This window comes from Doryrhamphus excisus, chromosome 8 (assembly GCF_030265055.1).
Source record: "Doryrhamphus excisus isolate RoL2022-K1 chromosome 8, RoL_Dexc_1.0, whole genome shotgun sequence".
Classification (NCBI taxonomy): Eukaryota; Metazoa; Chordata; class Actinopteri; order Syngnathiformes; family Syngnathidae; genus Doryrhamphus; species Doryrhamphus excisus.
In genome coordinates, this window is record NC_080473.1 from 8,587,370 (window position 1) to 8,597,428 (window position 10,059).

General features: G+C 42.7%; 1 protein-coding gene across 2 annotated transcripts in view; it reads right to left on the reverse strand.

Annotated features, from left to right (window-relative positions):
• Positions 1-8,860, reverse strand: part of sipa1l3 (signal-induced proliferation-associated 1 like 3) — a 62,703-nt gene extending 53,843 nt beyond the window's left edge. For both annotated transcript variants that reach the window (XM_058079311.1, XM_058079308.1), the window contains exon 1: positions 8,696-8,860. The gene's annotated coding sequence lies outside the window, so the exon portion shown is untranslated. The remainder of the gene's footprint in view (positions 1-8,695) is intronic.
• Positions 8,861-10,059: the final 1,199 nt, after the last annotated feature.

Here is a 10,059-nt window from a genome sequence, read left to right on the forward strand (position 1 = left end):
AACCGGAGTCCCCGAAGAAAATGCTAACTCCACACACAGATGGCCGAGGGTGGAATTGAACTCGGGTCTCCTAGCTGTGAGGCCTGCGCGCTAACCACTTGGTAGTGTTCAGAGATTGATTAAGTCTGTTAAGTCGTCACCGAAGACCCAGGTATCAAACGCACAGCGACATGCCCATACAGTACTCCTTGCGTGCTTCAACCACGAGGAAACATTGCCTCCATCATAGTAACAAATCTGATCTGCAAATGACAAGGTATGGAAGGAAAATACGCAACATGAAAAGTGGAAAAGGAAGAATTTGTGGAATGACTGCATGAGCATGAAGACAATGGCTCCTCAGTGAGCAGTCGTGACTGAAGATCTGATCTGTGTGCATGCCTCTCTCTGCATGCACCCCCCCCCCCCCGCCCCACACAACCACAACAGAATCAGGGTAAAGTACTTTGTAAACGTTTCACAATGAGGCAGACAAACACAGATGTACATGTGTACAGTTTAACAAACCCAAAAGCCATCACAGCAAAACCAAAAGACAGACAGATGAGTAAAAACACACACACTGAACTTGAGAACTCAACGGTATCTTGATACTGCGCCCTTCTTCCAGCATTATCTTTGACTGAAAGCAAGTTAAGCCTCTTCTCTTGAAACCAAGTTGAGCGAATCCAGAAAGATGCCAAGAAATTTGAGTGAGATATCAGCTGCACGCTAGAGACCAAAGACATTTTTCTGTGTTTTACTCACATCCGGTGAACCGTTTGTGAGTTATCTCCGCAATCTAAAGACATTGCTCTGCTTGACTCCGATTCACATGCAGACAGTCATCTCACAGACACACACACACACACACACACACACACTTCTGCATCCTCCCAACGCACGCGAAAACAGCTTGTTCTCCAACAGGAACACACGGATGCTATTTCACAAGGGGACTATTAAAAAGGGGTTTTATTGCTTTGCAGCAATAAACAACATTTTTTACCTGCATTACATCATTATCAGATTTCATCATAAATACGGCATTTGCGTATGCATGTGTCAGAATAACAGAAATATGAAACCTGACTTTGTCGTCTCAGGGTTTTTGCCAGTATTTTGGTGGATAACAAATGCATGGTCTGCAAAAAGGACTTAGTTTTTGACACAGCAGGTGTGAGATGGTCAAGTTTGTGTGTGTGTCAACGTGTGTTGGGAGGGCACATGAGGTTAATTCTCACCTTTAAAAAACAGATGGAGGCCGAATGAGCCTGAGTTCTTTATCCCGTCATGCAGGATTTCGTTCTTGCAGAACATTTCTGCCCCAGTGTCAAGTGTACGACACATGACAAAGCTCTCCCCACACACATACACATACCACCTGTCGTCACCGTCGCTCCGGGGGGGGGGGGGTAAGGCCTGACTCAAGCTAGAGTTAGTGTGTTCTCCATGTGCGTGTAAGGGTTTTCTCCGGCTACTACTGCTTTCTCCCCAAAAACTTGCATGTTACTGTTATATATTTTAATTAAAGACTTGGAATTTGTCTATATGTGCCTTGCCGTTGGTGTTCCCCTCCTCTCATCCAAGGTCAACTGGGACAGGCTCCCGCTCTCAGGGTAGCTCTCAATACAAGATTCGCTGTGCATTTCTCATGAAAAAAAAAATGTATATTTTGCAGCGTAATTTAAGCAGAGTACAAACAGTAACATTGCAAAAACTAACTGCAAAAAGAGGGAGGCGCGGTGGTCGAGTGGTTAGCGCGCAGACCTCACAGCTAGGAGACAAGGGTTCAATTCCACCCTCGGCTATCTCTGTGTGGAGTTTGCATGTTCTCCCCATGCATGCGTGGGTTTTCTCCGGGTACTCCGGTTTCCTCCCACATTCCAAAAACATGCTAGGTTAATTGGCGACTCCAAATTGTCCATAGGTATGAATGTGAGTGTGAATGGTTGTTTGTCTATATGTGCCCTGTGATTGGCTGGCGACCAGTCCCAGGGTGTACCCTGCCTCTCGCCTGAAGACAGCTGGGATAGGCTCCAGCACGGCAAGCGACCCTAGAGAAGAAAAAGCGGTAGAAAATGAATGAATGAACTGCAAAAAGAGTCCAATGGATTAAGTCGAAACATATTATTGTGCCGCTAGCCAGTCAGCTCTTTTTTTTGGCAGCAGCCAATCACAAGCTGTCAATGCACTCACAACAACACACTGGAAATCGCAGGACGTCATTATACTGTATAAAACCCACAGTGTCATCTTTCAAATAACATTAAACTCATCACACAGCAACTTAACACTCAAATGGTATACCTGGGAAATATACAAACATGTACAGTCACCTTATGTAAGTAAATTAAGCAAATTTCCACAGATTTCGCAGCTAAATGGACACCCATACAAAATAAAGCAGCCTGAATAAATAAATAAGCCGTTGTCTGGGAGTCAAAAAGCCCTCAAACCATTGGACATTTACCCCATATTTCAGTCAAAAGTCTGGTTTGTGTTTGAAGTTTTTTTTTTTGTAGAAGGATGGATGGCTCGCCCTCTGCGGCCACAGTTGACCAGTGGGAGGACGCGGGGGCCAACCTGTGGCAAGAAATGCCGCCTCAACATCTGTGTTTATCCTCTAGCGAGAACCAACAGGCTATATTTACCCCAGTCAAACAGAACCGGTGCAGAGAAGTCAAAGGAAGAGGGATTTAGTTGTGTCTGGTAGAGCCATTTAGTTTCACATCCACCAGCAAGCTGCAACCAGAGGCCATGTTTTTTTTTTTTAATATTAGTAATACGGTAGAAAGGGTGCACGGTCAGGCTGCTGAGGACATTAACATGGAGAAGTGTGATATTCTGAATCCTCCCCCTCACTGCGTAGGAGACGGATGAGGAGAAAAAAAAACACCTTGAGCGAATTTTCACCTGCAAATGGATTGAGAAAGCTCGACAGATGAATTACACTGCTTGGCCGGTGTTTTATAGCTGCAAAGGCGACCGTCTCAAAGCAAGGTGGAGTACTCCTCCGTCAGTAAATCACTGACCTGTTGACACAGCCAAGCATGCTGACTTACGGACAGGACCCTCGGGGGAGACAAATACATCACACAGAGTGCGGGACAGGCTACGGCAATACTGTTAATGGCCTAATGCTATTTTACCTTGGAGTGAACAAGGGCACTCCGGTCTAATGGTGCAACTTGTTCACATTAGACTGATGGAGCACACTTTACTGCTATTTGTCTCTACTGCTAAATTGTCATAGGTCATTATGGACAGCTCAAATTAAAACAGCCAAGTCATTATGCAAGAATTGCTGTCAATTTCATGAAGTAATCTGTGGATCTTTACATATTGATCTTTCAACCCTCCTCTTGTGTTAGGGTCAGCACCGACCCGTTTTACATTTGAATGCATAAAAAGAATCACATAACAAATGTTTATTTTGTTTTTGACTTCGTCAGGAAACTCTATTTCAACAAAATAAAACCAAAAAAATAATTTTTACTAAATTTTAAAACGGTCGAGTTGAAATTATGTCCACTGTATTGTTAGGGTCGGTTTCGACCCTGTTATAATAATATGACTATAAAGCAATATTTTGAGCCAAAACTGAAATCATAAGTGTACAATTAGCAACCAGCTCCTCTTCTCATCATGTAAGCTTCAGGGGATTCTCATTTTGTTGCTGAAAACAGTAACTTTTTCTACCTTCTCTTGACAAAATTTACCCGAACACCATAAATGTTTCTTTAGTGATTAATACTAAAATGAGAAAATAAATAAAACTAATTGATTTAAGAGATATGTTCTATATCCCTCAGTAAAAGCCAGGTAACAAAAGAACCTTCAATTTATTGATATGATTCTTTTGAGGTTAATTTTACCATTTTTGGTACAGTGACAAAAAAATGCCTACACCAAAAGTATTAAAACCAATATTTTCATGGATAAGGAAGCCTAAGAAGGTAACCAAAAGATAAGAAGCAAATTTGATGGTAACTTATTGTTTTTAGTGTATTTTATAGCTGATTCAATACATGGGTCAAAACCGACCCGTTAACATAAGAGATGATACCAGAAGGCTAACACAAGAGTAAGGTTAAAGATGAAGTGTGTGTGTATACACAGTCAGCAAGCATAAATGCACTCTGAACGCAGATCTAAATGTTTTTCTATACACCACAAACCCTATTTTGTGTGCATCGTGGGGTCGTGCGGTAGGTATCATGCCGCAACATGTGCCGATGAACGGATGCCATGACAAGCGACTACAGGATCTCGTCACGGTATCTCTGTGCATTCAAAATGCCATCAACACAACATAGGTGTTTCTTGTACATAACATACGCCTGCTCATAACATAACCCGATATCACCACGGGCCACGCAATCCGCAATGCTGACAGCAAACTGCTCACCCACACCACGACACAACACGCAGTCTGCCATCTGCACCGTACAGTGACTGATAACCGAGATTCCTCTCTCTAAAAGTGCCAGACGCCATCGAGTGTGACATCAGGTCGAGATTGCGATGAGGACGAAGAGTATGCAGATGAGCTTCCCTGAGATGGTGTATAAATTATTTCATTTTTGCAAGAGCTGTCCAGGTGGCTGGGCTCGGACAATCCTGGGAGGTGAAGATGCAAGGATGTCCCGGGCTGGTGCGGTGTGGTTACGTGTGGTCTGTGGTTCGTGAGGCCCGGCTGGAGGTACTGCCAAATTCTCTGAATGGCTTATGGTAAGAGAAATAAACATTCGATTTTACAGCTCTGGCGGACATTCCTGCAGTCGGCATGCGTATTGGACACTCCCTCAACACTTGCGACATCTGTAGGATTGTGCCGTCGTATACAGTGCTGTGTGACCGCATTGGGTCTTTATATTTTAGAAATAGAAACAAGACGTCTTCATCGACCACTCCATCACCGCCGTGTCATAGCGAGGACAAGTGCAGGTGGGGTTATGACATTAACATTAATGATAGATGAATTCCATTTAGCTGCTTCGGGTCTTGTTACCATCAACGGTGTAACTGAGAGCGGTCGTGTTGATTAGTATTTCCATGTTGCTCCTACAAATTCTATACGTCCTTAAGCGATTCTAAAGACATTTTGTACCATTACTGTTGTTAATGTAAGTCATTTTGTCTGTGTTAAGATAAAACAATATGACATCAAATGCATATAAATAACAGGAACAGTGCATGGATATAGACTATGTACATTTGTGTGCAAAGTACACAGTATATGCAGTAGTAAAAGGTGCTTCAATGAGCAGTGTGCAAATAGCAGCTCTAATATATAAATATGGCAATTAGTGCTAATGTAGTAAGTCTGTGTGCAGGTGAGTCCGTTTAAAAGGTCTGATAGCTGAGTGGAAAAAAAATTAGGTCCTCCGTAGGGCTGGGACGACGTGTCAACGTCATCGATGACATCGGCACAAAAAATACGTCGACACAAAAACTGCATGTCGATGCGCCTTCACTCAGAATTAGTGGTGGGCAAAAGCGTTCATTTCAGTGAACAGGATCATTCTGCTTCATTCAGTAAAAATAGCCGTTCATTTCGGTCAATTGGTCGTTAGCCTGTGATCGTGTCGTGGTCAGTCGTGTCTGTCGTGTCATGTTCACGTTCGGTCCAACTCAACAGCTCACCAACTAGTGCTGTGTCGTGAGAAAAAGCGGTAGAAAATGAATGAATATATTTATTAACCTGTGCATGTGTATGTGGTTTATGTTTTTAGGGACTAATAAGGGACTTTCAGGGATTAATCGATGCATCGAAAAACTATTTTCTAGATTAATCGATTACAGAAATAATCGTTTAACCCAGCCCTAGTCCTCCGCAAGTCCTTAACTTCAGACTTCAGTATCTTCAGCCTGTGCATAAAGCTGGAATTTTGTACCAGTGTCACGTAGCCAGGGTAAGGCTCCACCCCCTCCAAACCCTCTAACAGAGCTTGAGGTGTACCCCCACCCCACCCCCAAAAAAAAAATTCAGAGATTGGTCGGCTTTACGTCCTATGTGGATGTCAAATTAGTCGCCATTGTTTACTCCGACACCAGTAGCTAAATAGCTCGACAAAGAGAATTGAGAGTTATGGTTGCTCACGCTCGGGAACTGCCCCGAGCCTTTTGGTGCACATCAAGCACTCGCTGAAGCGCTGGAAATGGATCAAGTAGGCGTAGTGACACAGCTATAGAGGAAAGAGGAAGAACATTCCGTGCTGGAGGTGGATGGAGATCTTTGAAGATGGAAGCAGCTCTCCAGTGGACTCTGCGCTGCTAGATGACCTGAAGAGAGGACAGTGGTGGTGATTTTCTCAGCAGTCGTCTCCACTCTCTGGAGGCGTTTGCGGTCCATTGGAGTGGAGCTGCCGTACCACACAGCTGTTGAAGTTGTTGAGGATCTTGGGTGACATGCCAAACTCCCTCAGCTTCCTCGGGAACTACACCCACTGCTGAGCCCTCTTTAGCAGCTGGGTGGTGTTTAAGTTAAAGTCGCTCGGCGTCTTCACTTCAAGTCCACTATCATGTCATTGGTCCAGTCCAAGTGTTTCAACTTCTAACATACAAGCTGGCAACATGGTAATGGTAATTCTATTTGACTTGGGATTTAATTATATGGTTTAATTATAACAGTTCACAGTTCCACATGTCCAAAAAGAGTAGGAAGAAGCAAAGCTTATTAAATCCTACCCCTCCATCTGGTACTTTTGCAATCAGTAACTGTTACATTTGTTCACCTCCTGCTTTCCGTAATACAGTTGTTTTTTTTTATTTTTTGTCCCGTACCGAAGTACAAGGTGACATGACCATACAATGACATAATGGGTACCATAGTAACTGTCAATATAGTGATACATATAGCACATCATGACTGGTTCAAGACATGACTTGCAAATCGGATGTCTTATTCAGAATAAAAACGCCAACAAAACTGAAAAATTCAATTTCGTAGTTTGATGTGGTCTGATGTTTAAAGTGCGCCTGAAAAAAGGGACATCAGAACATACAGCTGATAGTGATAGACAAATAATCAAAGCAAATTATAAGCGTGAAATAGTGTGTGTGTATTAAATATATGTTCTGGCCCCCGGACAATTTTGTGAACTCAACGTGGCCCACGAGTCAAAAAGTTTGCCCACCCCTGCCTTAGACTAATCGCAAACATAAACATGAAACTCACCTTTGAAGCCTCACAGTATTCCAAATGCACATTTAAGGTCCTGTTACACTGGCAACAGTCCAGTGAATGTAAATAGTCCACAACAAGCCTTACATCCATAAATACACACTTGCCGCTCAGACCAATGATATCAAATCTTACTGACGACTTATTCATTTAATGACCAATGAATTGTAGGGGGGTAAAAACAATATGTTGGCTAATGGGTTGGCTTTTGCCAGGCAGTTTTGTTGGAGTTACAAGGAGTTAGTGAAGACTGACAAAGTATCACTGGGGGTCTCCAAATGGAACACGTTTGGAAAATACATATTTTTGTGGTATGGTTGTCAAATTTCAAATGGGATTAGGTAAGAACTCAAGATGCCGCCCCACTGTGTTTTCCAGTGGATATTGCCAAACTAGTTATTTGGGAGGCAAATGTTTCTGGAAAAAAGGAGATTCTAAAAACACACTACATACTTCATTGCAGTCTATTCAAACTCCTATTTCTCAGAGTCTGTAACACTGACTGCTGGGCAAAGCCATGCCTCTAATCCAAATAATTCAATGACAGATTTACATATACATACTTTGGGAATGGCTTTTTAGGCTCCACCTCACCGCATTTTACTGCTTTCTGCAAGGGTTTCTGCTACTATATTACATTACACAATGTCTCTGTCAGCTTGAACTTATTATTTTAACTGCCTATTAACACTACTATGAGACATTGTGTATCATGTGAAATGTGACTTTTATAATAATAATGTGACTTGGGATAAGATTAAATTATAAGTGTTTTTCGAAATAAAAAAAATCAATTACCGTATGTAATACAGTATGTGCTGTATGATAATGATAGTATGGTAATACACATTTGCGTTTAATTAGCATATGTGCTTGAACACGTACGAAAACACACAACAGCGCGAGCAATCCACCTTCAAAGTCGCGATTTTAAACATGTTGCACCAGGCGTCCAGGTAAATCGGGTTACATTCGTGTCAACACTGAGCACACTCATACAAACTACGCGTGTGAGCAGGAATAACCCAAACAATTCCCACGCCAAAGGCAACTTCCGGTTGCAGAACCAACTACTCGACATTCAAAGCTCGTGCAGAAAGGAGGAGGGCTAACTAGCCGGCTAGCTGACCCCAAAAACAAAGCTCCCATTGTCTGGATCTTGTAGTTTTGCCATTGTGCGACTCAGGTGTTAAAAAAACTACAAATGTGAAATCTGTATTTTGCATTGAGCATGCGTAGAACGTCCACAAGGAGCAGGACGGCTGTGCTGTGTGGTTATTGGGCAGTTCATAAAAGTAACCGACATGTTAACCTTCAAAGTGACAGAACCGGTATAAAAGTGGAGTACATAGAATGTAGAAACGCTAAAAGTGGAACATCTCAATAATGATACAAGCGGCTTTGACTGAAGTTGGACGGTTCGGCTTCCCCCCGCCAGTGTTTGCCTAGCTCGTTAATACTCGTCACTTTTCGCCGCATAAAAATATCCCAGCTAAAACTGTTTAAGAAAATAAAAGGAGCGCCTACCTTTATGAAAACAGCTGCAATCTTCCTCCCCGGGCGTGTATGTCTTTCAAATGTACTCCCCATACATGGTGAAAAGCGTCCGGCTTGACCGACACTCGACTGCCTGTTCCCGGAGCCAGACGTTGCCAAGAATGCTCAACCGAAACCACGGCGTAGACGCTGAGCCCGCCTCCACTGCGCATGCGCAACTCAACCCACTGACAAGGGGGCAGCACTAATGAGCTGGGAGTGTGGAGTAGACAGCAAATCACCATCTGTAAACATGAACGATCCACTGGGAGGGAAAAAATATGCATTGCGTGTGTGCATTAGCCACACTCATTTACGACACGATGCGATATATTATTTGCAGTATTTGTGTATAATCAGTTTGATGCATTAATGGAGAAACATGCTTGCCATTTAAATGTATTTGTGCATTGCAGAAACGCCTAATGAATATATCATCCTGTATGATGGCTGGTCGTGCATTCATGCGTATGTTTGGGTCAACAGCGTCGCCTTGCGGTTTTTAGAGGTAATGTTCTGATTTTACGGTGGTACAAATGATCTCCTGCCGGGTGGATCGATCCAAATATTGTTAGCATCGATACCTACTGGAATATGAATATCGAATCGATTATTAACCCTTGTATTATGTTACGGGTCAATTTGACCCGTTTCAGTTTTTGAGTTGACCAAAGTACTGGTTATCCTTTCTTTTTCTTCATGAAATTTTGTGACTTTTCCTCATCTAGGGTCATGAACTGGTGTGTAAAATTTGGACACTCTGAGGTGTCGTGGTATGTCTGTGCTGAGTTTGTATACAAAGATGATGTTGCGGGTCATTTTGACCCGGACACTTTTATGTGGGTATATAGCTGTTCAGATCCAGAAAAAAACATGTCTCTTTGATGTAGTTTATTTTGACTGCCCAATTATTTGTATTTTGATTGCCTTTGAAGAGCCATTCAGACCCAGGTGTGTGTAGAGGAGGAACTTTCTCTCCCTTGTCCTTGTCACTGTTCTCATGTCATCTCTTTGAGATGCACACCAAAAATGAGCTCCAGAAGGTTTACAGCTGAAGAAACTTTATCACAGATATTGAACTGTGATAGTGATGCAGAGGAAGAAATTTCAGAGACAGAGGATCTTCCAGAGACTGAGGACAATGTTATTGATGATCCAGATTGTACAAAATCTAGCTATGCATGGAATATGCAAGTATACGCAGGAAAGCTACCTGGAAGAGCATCTGAGAAGAATCAGAAGATGCATGTGGTGCTGGAGATGAGTGAAGGGCTGCAAGGTCATAACATCACATGTGACAACTTCTTTACATCCTACCACCTCGAAGATGAACTTCTAAAGAGAAAGCTGACTAT